The sequence below is a fragment of the Agelaius phoeniceus genome, chromosome 12, assembly GCF_051311805.1.
Source record: "Agelaius phoeniceus isolate bAgePho1 chromosome 12, bAgePho1.hap1, whole genome shotgun sequence".
In the NCBI taxonomy this organism is placed as follows: Eukaryota; Metazoa; Chordata; class Aves; order Passeriformes; family Icteridae; genus Agelaius; species Agelaius phoeniceus.
Window position 1 is genome coordinate 9,216,366 of NC_135276.1, and position 14,153 is coordinate 9,230,518.

The following is a 14,153-nucleotide window of genomic DNA, read 5'->3' on the forward strand; positions in this document are numbered from 1 at the left end:
TTGGAAAATTAAGATCAGTTAGTAGGAAAAAAAACTTTTAAAGGTAATGATAGCAATGCATTGGAATAGATTGCCTGGAGAGATTTTTGAATCCTTGTAATTGGAAGTTTTTAAAAAGACAGTCTAGACAAATATCTGTCAAGATTAATATGTTTGATCGTGCCTTGGAACAGAGGATGGATGAAATGACCTCTTGAGGTCCCTTCCAGCCCTGTTATGAATCTATGAAATAATGTTTTAGCTCCCAGGGGAGAAAAGAACTATCCAAGCACAGAGAATCTGCTACAAATGACCTTTGATATTTTTATTGACAAAAATTCAGAAGATATCTCAGTATATAGCCAGTAATGAAATAAAATTATTCAAACTAACATTAATCTCAAGCTTCTTCAATCAGAATCCTATATGAAAATTTCTGTATCCCCTGTCACTTAAGACTTCTTGTAGTAAATAAAATTGGGATTCTGTTTGCAGAGTGAAGATCTTAATTTGAAAAGTTAATTAACATATTTGCTGTCCCACTGCCATGGAAATTCTCCTGTTCTCTCCAAGGCAAGGTTGTCAAGAAAGTGCACTGATAAACTTGACTTGGTCTGGAAAGTGGCCTTGTGCAGAACACCATGTGACTTATTTGTGAAAAGATCAGGGTCCTCACTTCCTGTCTTCAGAGACAGCTGGAATTTAACTTTAGAAATAGATTGCTTATAAAGCTCTGCTCACTAGGAAAGCTCCTTTCTCTCTGAAATTCTCTAGATCAATAGTTTTCAACATTTTTCAGTTTTAAAAATTCCTTGGAAGGCATTGACTACAGAATAGTGATGGTAAGGTTATAAATTGGTGGTAAGACAGCTGCAACAATGATGGGAAGAAAGCCCAGCCTGAGCTCACAGGTATCTGCAGTCACAGACCAAACCCCTACTGCACATCTGTAGTGGGACACAGGCAAAACTCTCTGTAACTCACCACAGGAAAAGGGTGAGATCTGACAACAGCCTTAAAGACCTTTTTGTTTACCTTGTAGGTGAGTCTTCTGTGGGAATTATCATTAAAATGTAAGGGAAAAACGTGAAGAGTTCCTACTGAAGACATTTCAAATTGGAAGAGACCCTGGTGATCTCTAGTTCAGCCTCCTCCTCAAAGCAGTGGTTTCCAGGGCTTTATCCACAGGATTCCTCACAATTCCCAGGGACAGGAACAGCCCCTCTGGGCCAGCTCTCCCACCACATTACTTTGCTCTTGTTTTTGTGGGTCTTTGCCATTTTTAGACCCCCTCAGCCTTTCAAGGGTGCAGGAAGATTTTTCCCCACAATTATGGTGTCTGTGGAACACCAGCCAGAGCAGTTCTCAGTGTACTTTGGAATCATTATTCTTTGTTAACAAAGCATAAAGTTTAGTTGCCTTTGAGTATTTGAGAACCTTTGGTGAAAACTGTATTTATGTTAATTGAGATGTTTCCCACACAGAGATATTTTACTCTTGCATAAAAAAAAAACCCCAAAAAACATCCTATCCCTTTTTACATCTGAAATATTCAAAACTGAAAAAATATTAGCTCAAGGCCTAATTTAATAAGAAAATGCAAGTACAATTATCTCTCAGTTAATTAAAGGACATTGAGATTATCAAAAAAGATTAATCTACCATGTTGAAAAAAGCCTTATACATTCATTCTATTGAAAAGACTTGTGTAATTGATTTCATTGCTTTCAAACAAGTTGGTCCTGGAAATACAATTAGACATCAGAATGCAGGGAAAAAAAATTAGCTTATTTGTATCATCAAAATAAAAAACAACAAAGAATTGAGTACACTCCCCATACATGTGAAAAGCTTTTTCTAAACAACTAAATTCATCTTTACCAGGAAGCAACAGAGATAAATAGTTCTTCTATCTTCAAAGAAGACAACTTTTCAATAAGTAATATTCTTGAAAGAAAATTGATTATAATTCTTTTTCAAATGGTATAATATAATTTTGGAGAATATTTCTTTTTCTGAGTAATTTACATAAATATTAAATTAAAGCAAATTAATAAAAAAAACCCTCTCTTGAATTCTAATCCAGTGTTCTTATCAGTCAATAGTTTAAATGGAGATGCAATGAATAAACACATGCAAATCATAGACAAGCTGCAAACCAGAATGGGATAGGGAGGGAAGAGGAGCGGGATGCAGGAACTGCAGTGTAGGTGCAGGATGATGCCTGGTGCTTGAGTCTTTTCCGAATATTATTGGAACAATTTTCTATATGGTAATGCAGGAAAGCATGAAACACACACAGATGGAGGTTTGCTGTCTAAGGATCAAGCCTGAAAAATGGCAGGACATCACAGTTCACCTGGTGGGGCTGAGGATAAGCTCTGCACCCTTCCAAGGGGCAGGATCTGAAGATGATTAAGGCTTTTAATGCAGACATACAGGGCCTGATGAGTGACTTCTCTGAACTGCTCACATTGTTTATTAAATATTTTCAGGTTTGGAAGAATTTTTGCAATGTTTTTTGTAAATAACTTGATTGAACTTGTGTCTTTTAACAGTGGGAGAAGTGTCCTGTTTGCTGCCAACTTAGTTCTGACAGTATGTTCACTGCTGCACAAATGGTAAAGGACTTTTTCCTTATTTATTCATCGGCAACAGTTTGAAGCAAAACTGTAACCCCCCCTTGGGACACTTGACAGGGTTTTTGCATCACATAAAACATGTTCTGAAAGCAGCAAAATGTTTTCTTGCCAGCTGAAACAGATGTAATGTGCTGCTCTCAATTTGTTTTGCCCTAATTCTTAAACCATGTAACATTTGTTACCTTTGATAGCACTCTCAGCTAGCTCTTTAAGAATATCTTAGAATAGGCTTAACATGCTCATTTTGTCTGTGCTACTGCTTCAGTTTATATCCTCTCTAATGCATATGAGCTTTTAAATTATTTATGATGGGTAATGTTATTTAGAAGAATATGAATCAAAATGGTAGATTTTGATAAATAAAATGATCATTTTTCTATCTCTTAGGAATCCCATGAATGCATGTTCTTGCTTATTTTGATATAGAGGAAAGAAAGGTTAAATGACTTTCCTACAGAGATCAGTGACAATGTTGAGGTGTACTCACATATGTCATTAACTTTCTCACAACAAAATAAGGCATTTGGAAGAATATTCAATGCTCTTAAAAATTGAATCTCCTTTGATCTCGGCTTTAGTAATAACTTGAAGAATAACATCAAGTAGAAGAGGAGTACCTACTAGAATTCTCTCAATTTACTCTTATTTCCCTCTCTGTTATTTTTGTCTGTCTCCTCAGGCTGAGGGGGAGAAAATGGCCATTTTTCAGAAGCTCTGAGGCTTTTTCCATTTGATAAACAGACAAACCAATGGGGCAGCTCTCTTACATCTTGCAGTTCTTTGAATTTACACAATAACAGTTTTTAATTTCTCTCTAAATAACTTTTGAGATAAACAAATGTGTGTGTGTCCCCACTTTTTTTCCCTCTGCTTCTCTAAAATCTGCAACTGAGGAGATTTATTTGCAGACTATCATAGTATAAATAAGTATCAAAGATAATTGTATCAATGAGTATTGAGCAGCATTAGGAGGCTGCAGTTGAATTCAACTGCAGATTAGGATTGCAAAATCAACAGCTGATTTCATAATTAACAAAAAAAGAAGTTCAAGGAACAAGGAGGCTTTATTTCTTCTCTTTGCCTTGAAGTGGACTGTTGCTCCAGTTATTCATGATAGACAAAAGAATGCCAAAACACCCCTCATTCAGGACCTCTGTTCATCTGACAAAAGCTGACACATGTAGGGTGAGGATTTCCTCCTCTGTGACATTTCTGGGCGTGTAGGACACAAGAGATAAGCACGAGCTAAGACAGCTTTTGCAATCAAACCCTGTAGCTTGATGAATGCATGGCATTTGGGTCTATTGATCAGTGACACAAGAACAAGGAGAAAAGGCATTAAGATACATTGTTGTCAAAGCTATTCAGAGGTTTCAATTTTCCTTCTGATAGTGCTATTTAAGCAGAAAATTTATACAATGAAATGGAGAAAATGCTTGTAAAGGTATAGCTTATTAAAAAGAAAATGTTAAAAAATTGTGCTCCTGGGTTGCTGTAAGAAAAAAGTTCTAAAAACTTTTCAAATGCCAACAACCCAAAACATCAATACTGAGGCAGGCTGAGGGAAAAATCTCTTTTTGACAGCACTTCATATTTGTGCTACCTGGCTTTAGGAACACAGGAATACTTGTTAGCTGGGGTAAATATTCCAGTCATTTGCCATAAATTCTGAAATGTTGTTTGCAAAGTTACCCTATAGCTGCTGAGACCCTCACTATTAATTAGTGTACACTGAGATTTACAGCTGGAGAAGTTATTCTTTGTCACTTATTGTTATACACATAAACACAGGTGGTTTTCCTCTTAAAAAAATTACCCTGTAGTATGTATTTACAGTATAATCTCTATATTGTTGCTAAGTATTTCTGCTTCCTGGCAGAAATATCTTTAGGTGTTTAAGTTGTATGATTATTATTTTCTTATCATTCCTAGGCAAAACTTAGGAAATGAGAGAGAGGAACGAAATGAGGGGCATTTTATGTGCTTTTTTCTGTACTTCACTGCTTTTTTGCTGACATAGATGAGATGAACCAACTGAATAAAACATCTTTCTCTCAGCAGCATAGAAAACTCATACTTTCTCCCCTATTTATCAAAGTTGAAACCTTTTATGCACTTGTGTGTACAACAAGAAATGTTTATTATAGACCAATTATGTATTATATAGTAGCTCTTTATTTTAAGGGATGTTTCACCTGGTGTATCTTAGACCTGCATGGGTGTGACAATATATTTATAGCTGTTCAAATGTTCACAATTTGGGGTTTTCTTTTCTGTCTGTAGGTTACATCTGTAACTAACTAAAAGAAGTTAAGTGCTTCTTATAACTTTGGGAGAATAAAAAAAGGTTGCCATGTTCTAGGGTTTGCAGCAAACATAGTAATGAATCTCGATATTGAAATATTCCTTGGAGAAGACCTGATTTCTGCTTAGTTTGAAAAAGGAAATAGTGAGGAGTGGTTTTGTGTTTTGTAGTGACTGCAAAAAAACCCTGCTAAAATAATTATGCACATCTTTCCCCCACTCTGGAGTTTTGGCACATGCCAGCTAAAATTAGAATTGGTTTTGGTTTTTGTTTGTTTGAGGTAGTAGCATACTAAGCAACAATTAGGATTAGTTAACTCAGCAACTCAGAATATGAGAGAAACAGACATGAGAGAAAGAGGTAGCAATTTTTCTAATCCTTAATTATAACCCATTCTTTGATTGATGACATGTAAGAAATTAGTGCCTTACAGGGTGTAATTTCCAAGCACCTAAGAGGTTATACATTTATTTGATTTAAAATGAAGTCTCTTGAGCTGGTTTATTTGCCATCACAAAGAATGTGAAATAAATAGCAATGTTCTTTGCTCTTTACTCCAGAACAGGCAATATAAAAACCTTTAAATATAACTATGTGCTTTGGGTTTGAAATACTGGACCTACCTGAATATACAAACATACACATGAAACCATGGCAGTGATGAATGCACAGCCTTGCACTATCCTGGAGCCCAGAAAAGGGAAAATATACTTATTGAATAAAAAGATTAGTGCTAGCATGAGCTACATGTGGGAATCAACTCCTGAAAAAGGAATACTCTTACATAGTTCTGTTTTCCTTTGTCACCTGAAGGAATGAACTTTGGTTCAGTGTAAGTACATTTTCAGTTGAAAATATGCTAGAGACTTTAAAGCTCTGTGCCGCTTCCATGTGAAGTAAATCATATAATGTGCTAAAGTTGTTCAAATTACACACTGAGCATAAAATGAGGCTAAGTTCCAATGCTTACTGTAATGCATAAATGGCACTGTAATTATGTCACCACATAACTGAGGATAAATTTAGTCCTAGGCATGTGCATAGCAAGTATGTACATCCAGCATGACTGTAGTGTATACATGAGGCAAACATCTTAATTATTGAGGGAAATATTGCAATATCACTCCTTCTGAGCAGTACCTTAACTCATCCCCATGCTTTTCTGTCCTTCCATTTGTTTGAACATGTTCTGTTAGCAGACTGTGCTTGCCACTGTGCTGGCCTTGTGTGCCAAAGACAAGGAGTGCCTGTGTATTGCTCAAGGTGAGACTCTCAATTCACATTGGTCTGGAACTTCATATCTTCAAAATTTCATATCTTTCTGGAACTTCTTTATCCTTCCTGACTGGGGGAATTTGCAGAAAAGATTCAGATGAGAAATGAATGTACTGCTTACAGAATGTAGATCTGCTAGTTGTGGAGAATAGCTTGCTTGTGTTCCTGCTTTATGAAGGGAATCTTAATGTAAATTGAAATGAAGTTTTTTTTTTTCAATTCTAAAATGCATAATAGATTTTAAAATATTATTTCCCTAGTTCATTTTTCCTGTAACAAAAACTCATGCAGAATTAAGCATTTTTCCAGATATTTATTCACTATGGAAAATAATTTTTCTGTGATTTCTGTGTCTACCTTAGACCCACAGAATGGCTTGGGTTGGAAGGGACCTTAAAGCTCATCTGGTTCCACCCCCTGCTGTGGGCAGGGGCACCTTCCACTCAACCAGGTTACCCAGAGACCCCTCCAGCCCAGCCTTGAGCACTTCCAGGGATCCAGGGGCAGCCACAGCTGAGCCAGGTCCTCCCCACCCTGCCAGGGTTCTGTGGGGGTGTTCTCTGGAAGTTTATTCCAACTTCAGTACCTCAGCATCTCACAGTAACACAGCCAGTGCTGCCTCCTGCACTCCCTGTGGAGCACAGGGCTCCTGCAACAATATTGACTCTGTGTCTACAAATCACACAACAAAGGCTGAACTGTGAAGAACTGCAGATGATGAAAAACTAGAAATCTCATTTTGCAATTCAGCCTGTGTCCCATTTTCTCTTTTTATTTCATCCTGCTTGAATAATTAATGTGGGACTATTTAGGAGATATCTATGAAAGCATATTCACCATAATACAATTACAGAAAAATTATTATTCAAATATCATATATTTTCTATAAAAAACATTGGCAATGTTGTACTAATTTCATCTTATTGGTCATGATGATGGGCTTGTGGACATTACCTCCTTCTGGGGATTTTGGGGGGGAGGGGTGAATTTATAATGTTTTAATCAAATAATATGAAATTTCTCCAGTTGTCTGGGAAATTGTTGTTCCAAAGTGATATGGAGATTAATAAGTTTGGGGCTGATATTATTTTGCCATTAACAGAAATGTATTGGCTTGAGGATGAGCAGACTTCTATTCTCATGTGGAAGGGGCACTGAGAGCAGGGCAGATTCAGAGCCTACAACACAAAAAGATACCTTCTGGAGCAAAGCATAGAAATGGTTGTTGTGAGAGCTGAGCTATAAAAGGGCTGAGTGAAATATGGCATCACTGAAATGCATAGCAAAACCCAGTGTGATTTCCATGCTGCCAGAATTTCATTCTAATTCAGAAGAAGTTTCTAGAATGAGAGAAAAGGTCAGACACACATGCATAAAGCATAAATATAATAGATTTTAGTCAAAACTAACTTTTATTGACCTGATATTTCCTAAATTTTAACATGGCCATGACTGTTATCCTCAGAAAGTCTGGTTTGAAATAATATTTAGAAAGTGTTGATACTTTTCTATAACTAATCAGAAATAATTTATGAATCTGTGGGAAATTAAACTGCAAACTGTAAGACAAATTTGAAAGGTTTCTAAATGAATGCCTAAATTTGGAGGCAATACTGTTACTTTAAGTGCAGCAGTTCTGATCTTCTGACATAAAGACAAACAAGAAAAACCCTTACATATACAATGCTGCAAGTCATTTTACCAGTTGGTCCTTCTAGCACACATTGTGAGATAGAATGCTCTCAGAACAGGTAGCTGCTGGATTAATTGAATCTACATTTACTTTTTTTGTAAATGTGTTAATGTGTTTTAAGAGTTTACTAAGATTAAACTCATGATATTCAGAATGCTACTATTGGCTTAGTATCATTCCAATCAAAGGGAGAAAAATAGAAAATAAGAGCTGGCCTTTTGCTTTATAACAGGCAAATCATTGTTACAGGAGATACTGAAGTGTTTCTTAAATGTTGACTTCTAATTATTTTGGTATCTACAAATACCTAACAAAATTGAAATAATCCTAAAAAGCAGTTGCTTGGGAATAGAATAAAATACCTTCACCATTTGAGGCACTACAAAATTTCTAGGCACTTATCAGAAGGTTAAGGGACTGTTCAGAGCCTTTGTATCTTTACTTGGCTGATTCAGATGCACACAGGGGTTGTGCTGGTTCCATGGGATTTGCCATCTCATTCTGCATTATTGCTGACACCAAAGTTAAAGCTACATAAGCTCTTCAAGGCAGGCAAGGCTTTGCTTGTGTGGTTCTTACCATTTATTTGGCATGAATCTTCTGATCATAAAACTAAGTGTTCCCATCAGGCACACATTTATAAGTGAGTCTAAAATGATTCTCACAAACAATTGCAAGAGCATGTCAGTGACTTACCTGCCCACAGAAAAGCCAAAGTCAAATTGTTCCTTAGATGGAATCCAACAGAGCTGAAGGAATTGAAATGTTCAGAGTGAGATCTACAAATCCCCATTTCATTTTCATGAGTATTATGAAGATTCCTTTGACCCTTACTGAGGTATTTCCTGAGAGTTCTTTATCCTGCAGAGCACTTTGTGGGTCTCACCTGCTCTGACATGCAGAGCACACTGGAAAGAAGCAACCTTCAGAAGGCTCAGGCTGTTTTGTAGATGTATTTTACTGAACTCTTGCCTTGCTGCCACAAGAAACACCACCATGCCTTATTAGTTACTCTTTTCTGTAGATGTTTATCCTGTCTTTTCATAATTTCAGTTTATGTAAAGGGGAAAATATATAAGCAAGCTTGAAGAAGAATTTCTAAAAATTATTGAATTCTTAAAAATTGTCCCAATCTTTTACTCAACTACATCTTCCCAACCTGCTTGCCTCTTCCTTGAGCTTTGCTTACTGCCAGGGTCAATGTGAGATCTTCCTACAAGAAGCTTTCCTCTTTGTATGTGAAAGAATAGGGACTTCTTAGTACTTTTCTTGCTTATTTTGTGATAATTACCACCAGTACAGGAAAAAAAAACCAAAAAGGAGTAAAATTATGGGTTTCTAAATGTACATCTTCCAGTAAAGTGGAGATAGCAGTGATGATTGTGAGAACAGAGATGGGAACAAACACTCACCAGGTTCAAAAGAAAGAAAACACACAAATGAGTCACTTCATTCTAGACTTGCGTCAGGCGGCACAGGAGGTACTGAGTCTCTCTCTCTCTTCTTTTCAAATTTTTCCCTAAAGTCATTATAAAACACAACTGATGACTACTGGCAATTTTTATTCCACATGCTGCTTTCCCAATAAGGCTCAGATTTAGCTTTCTGAATCTTTTTTTTTAATGGAATAAAATATTGCCTCTGTTTCCTACTTACAAAATGGAAAACATGCCAGGATTTTGAAGCATTTAATCAGTTGGAACAAAGTAATAATAGGCTCTGCTGAAGCCTTCATAGATACAAACACTAGTGATAAAAGTCACGTCCAACCTCTCTTTATGTCTAATATCATCTTCACTTTTATTTGGTCACTATTGCCATAGTTTCTTAGAAATAACCAAAAATTAAAAATAAGAATACTCCAGAATCTACTCCTCTTCTGACCTTCCTCATGTTTATATTGCTAAATTAAATTTCTGAAGCATTTTCTGGGAGGAGTGACAAGAGCCATATGGAGAGAAAGGCAAGCTGTAAAGGAAATCCTGCACTTGGTTCTGAGCTAAATTGTCTTACCTCCAAAGAGCTCCTACAAAGTTTGATTTTTCCAACAAGTGTATCTGAAGTGTATCCTTCAGATCCTCACTTCTCAAGAAAAACCATTTTATTGCTACAGCTGTACTCTGGTTTTTTTCCTCTCTAATTTTAAAGATAGGCAGTATTTCCCGCCCTTGCTGTCAGCACCTGAATATTTAGTAGAGAGCTTCTTTTATATATAGTGCCCCGACTATATCTTTGAATTCCCAAATTGTGCTGTTCTTTCATTATTAACACTTACCTACACTTATTTACAGCTTCAGATTATAAAGTTTATTATGAAAGACTGCAAACCATAAGGGCTCTTTACAGATGGTGATAAAAACGCTGCTGCAAAAATCCTCTTCAGGCTCCATAACATTGTAGTACTTCACGTCACTTGAACATGGATTGGAAGTAGGTCAGGCTTTTTTAATCTCTTTTCTTTCAATTTGCTTTGATCACAATAAAATTTCAAAAGAGGAGGGTCTCTGCAGGAGCAAGTTTTGGTGAAGACTCAAGTAACATAGAGAACTTGGGCTTTGCAAGTTGATTTCACACCCAATGATTTATGTACAGAGACTTCAGGACTCCTGTGCTGCTACAGAAGTCAAACTTGTTTTTGTTGAGGTTTTCATGTGTTGACAATATTTGTAAGATACTTGGATACATTATTTGAACAGGATATTTTTAGGCTTTCTTAGCTGCATACAAGGTGCTGACGATTCTGTCCATTCTTGAGCTTTCACACTTGTATTACACTTTTCTTCTCTTGGTTTTGGTTACATTAGCCATGCTGAGCTACCATCAGAGGTCTCATTTCCTAAACAAGAAAAGCAATGCAATAAAGCATGTTTAGTATGACACCACAAATTCTGTAATAAGGCAGCTCTACTGACAATTAAACAGAGTGATAATTTGTTAACCTTAAGAAAGTGATGTCAATTCTGAGAAGACAGAATAAACTTGGCTTTTGTTAGGATTAGCAAAAATTCAATAACAGGCAGGGCTAAATAAAGTTGTGTGAATTGCAAGCTCTGCTGAGATTCAGAGAAGGATTTTCTGGGTGATTACTGAAGTGAATGCCTTTCATTCTGTTTCCAGTGTAGTCCACCATGATGCTCTGTCTGGATAGGTAGAACAAATTCATGTTGCACCTTGCAACATCTCAAAAGACAGAAAACTTCCAAGCTGCCTTGCAGAAGGTGAAATCAAAAAGACAGAAATGTGGAAGGGTTTGAGCTGGTTTCTTTTCTTTGCTAACCAGAGTTGACATCAGCATCAGGACCTTAAGCAGTTTGTTCAGTTGATGCTGGTGACTCTGACCTGCAGTCCCTGAGAGGGAGGTTTTCCTTTCATGCTCCTCCAGACTCACAGCAGCAGTAGGAGACTATAATCTGTTAAGGCTAAACTCTCTTTTATTGCTTTCCTTTCACAATCAAATGATTTTTTGTAGTAATTAAGGTCTTTTGAAAAAACCATAAACATTAGCATATTACTAATTTAGAAAGCAGCTCCTAAATAAACGCCTGTCATGCAGCGCACATGTTCCACTGTGCACTTTGCTTATGTTGATACTGCTGTTTCCATTTTTATTTCAGCTGAGTAAGAGAAGTCTACCCAAAAACTTGCCTTCTAATCAAGTGGATGGGAAAGGAAGTTTAGGCACATAAATTGCAGAACTAATTAAGGTGGATTTGCAGCAATCCACCCTCAATCCCTAGGGATTTTACTGAGTGAATCTCCTGGTCATTGCACATATGAAAACCTACAGAGCTAGGTAGCTACTCACAGGCACAGAGAGAACTAATTTTCATTTACCACCATTAGTCCATTTCTAGGGATTTTATTGAATCTGAGGCTTTCAGAAATGTGGGCCTTCATGATTTTAAGGTTTATGTTTTTAAAGCTAATCAGGGGATATTGATATTAAAATATCTTTTAAATCCAATTTTTTTTGAAAAAACTCATCTTCAGCAGCTATTAATTTTAATAGATTAAATAAATAATTAGAACAAAACAACCACTCAAAAATTTTCATGAAAGTTCTGTTTACTATCTTATGTTTCCTATGTACAAAGATGAGTATTGCTGTGACAAACCACTGGTATGTGACTTGCTATTGCTAGAAATAATCTTACCTCTCAGAACCCTGTATTGTCATATTTTATTGCTTATTTCACACTGTAGGTTAGCACTTTAAGACAGACATTGCTAACATTAAAGCTAATATTATTTCAAAGATCCCTGGTTGCTTGATAACAGTCTGTGACCTTGCTGACCTCTCTGATAAATAAGACTCCTGAGCCTCTCTTTTAATTTTATGTATTAAAAGGTAGATTCTCAAGTTAAATAGGACAAAATTATTAATAAATTCCTTCAGAAATGTTAAAAGTAATAGAATCAAAGTGAAATTCAGAACAATTTGGGCTTTACTACTGGAATAAAGCTCTGCATAATAATGTGCAAGCTTGGGGCAAACCTGTGTGCATCAAACCTGTAATGTCCTTTGTTGGGCAGAGTCAGAATAGGCCTTGAATTCTCCCCTGTGATTATTTTGATTTAACAGCAAAAATTTATCCCAATTCAAAAGCAATTTCTTACATTAAATTCTTTTAATTCCTAAATAAAACAGATTGTCAGGTTTTTTTTGAGATGTTACCATTGCTAGCAGAGATGCAACATCTCTCGATGCTTATTGAAGATACTTCTTTTTAGCTATTCCTTTATGTCTAAAAGCATGCAGGTTTTATTAAATGTAAAATACTGAAAGGAACACAGAATTCATATTATATAGCATGTCCTGCTGTGGCCTTGCTCTGCTAAAGAAATGTAGCAAAAATGTGCTGGTAATATCCTTTGTCTTCATTATAAGGATCTGTGTTACTACATTCTTTCTGATGTAAGGCCATTTACCTTGACTCCCAACTACATTTAATCTCATTACATTCACTGTCATTATAGCAACATCTTTATTCCACTTGAAAGACTTTAAAGCTCTGGAGGATGATATTACAGTAAGGACAGAATATGCTTTATTGAATAGGGTCCTGTGTAAATTCCAGATATGATCATGCCATCCATTTTTATGAGCCAGTTCACATGATGCTGGGTTAATGCAGCAGTTGTGATTCTTCCAGTTAAATATAGGGATGGAAAATCAGACCATGAATAAGCATCTTAAATATTTTGATATGGAGAGGACCAGAAAAAGATGTACTAAGAGATCTTAATATAGATCTTGACTTAAAAAAGAACTTTACTTTTCCTGAAAAAGCTTCTACCAAATCAAAACATGTATAAATACAAATGTTAATGTTAGAAATAAAAGTAAATTACTGCTGAGACAGGAAATGACATCACTGTAACTTATCCTTAGTCTAGAACTCAGTACTACAAGGATCATATTGAGTTTTGTAATATTTATAACAAAATCTACAGGGCTGAGCTGAATAAGCATTAGCCACTGAAAAAAAAATTCTAATTTAGGCTTCTTGTCAGGGAATCAGCTTTACATTGGAAAATTTCACTGCTAAAATGCTTTGGAAAACTAAAAAGCCAGAGAGGCAGTATTGGGATTTCCAAGTCTTGTAGAGCTCATGAGCAACCATGGGGCTGTTAAAGGTGACCCCAGTGCCAAGTCCTGCCAAGCTGGACTCCCAATAAGGTGGTGAAACACAACAAACTGCTGCCTGTGTTTCTCTCTGTCCAGCTCTCTTAGGCCTGGAAAGCAGATGGCTGAAAATATGCCTTTGTTCTGGATTCCCACTTTCACCTGCTGTATTCTTGCAGGTGGCTGTATTGAGTAGCAAGAGGCAAGGTGTATGGGATCAGATAAACTTCTTTCTTCATGACTTGTTCTAGATAGTAAAATAAATAGCTGTGAAATTGATGGCTCATAAGATCTTTGTGAAAAAACCAGAACATTCAGTGCATGTCTGAATAAAGCTTTCTTGAAGTACTCAGCATGACCATGCTGATAAATAGACTTACCAAATGACTGAAGGGAAAATTATTGGTTCTTGCCTTTGGTCAGTGATAATGTTGTATGATCTTGTCATTTATTATGGTAGATTTTATTAGGTGTGTTATTATAGGCTGCCCATAAAATTTTATGTACTAGTAGAAAATAAAATTATACTTTATAAGATTATTTCTCTGCCTCCAACTATTCTAAATGGGTGAAAACAGAGATTTGCAAGGTGTGGAACTTCTTAATGAATACAGATGTAGAAGAAGATGATGT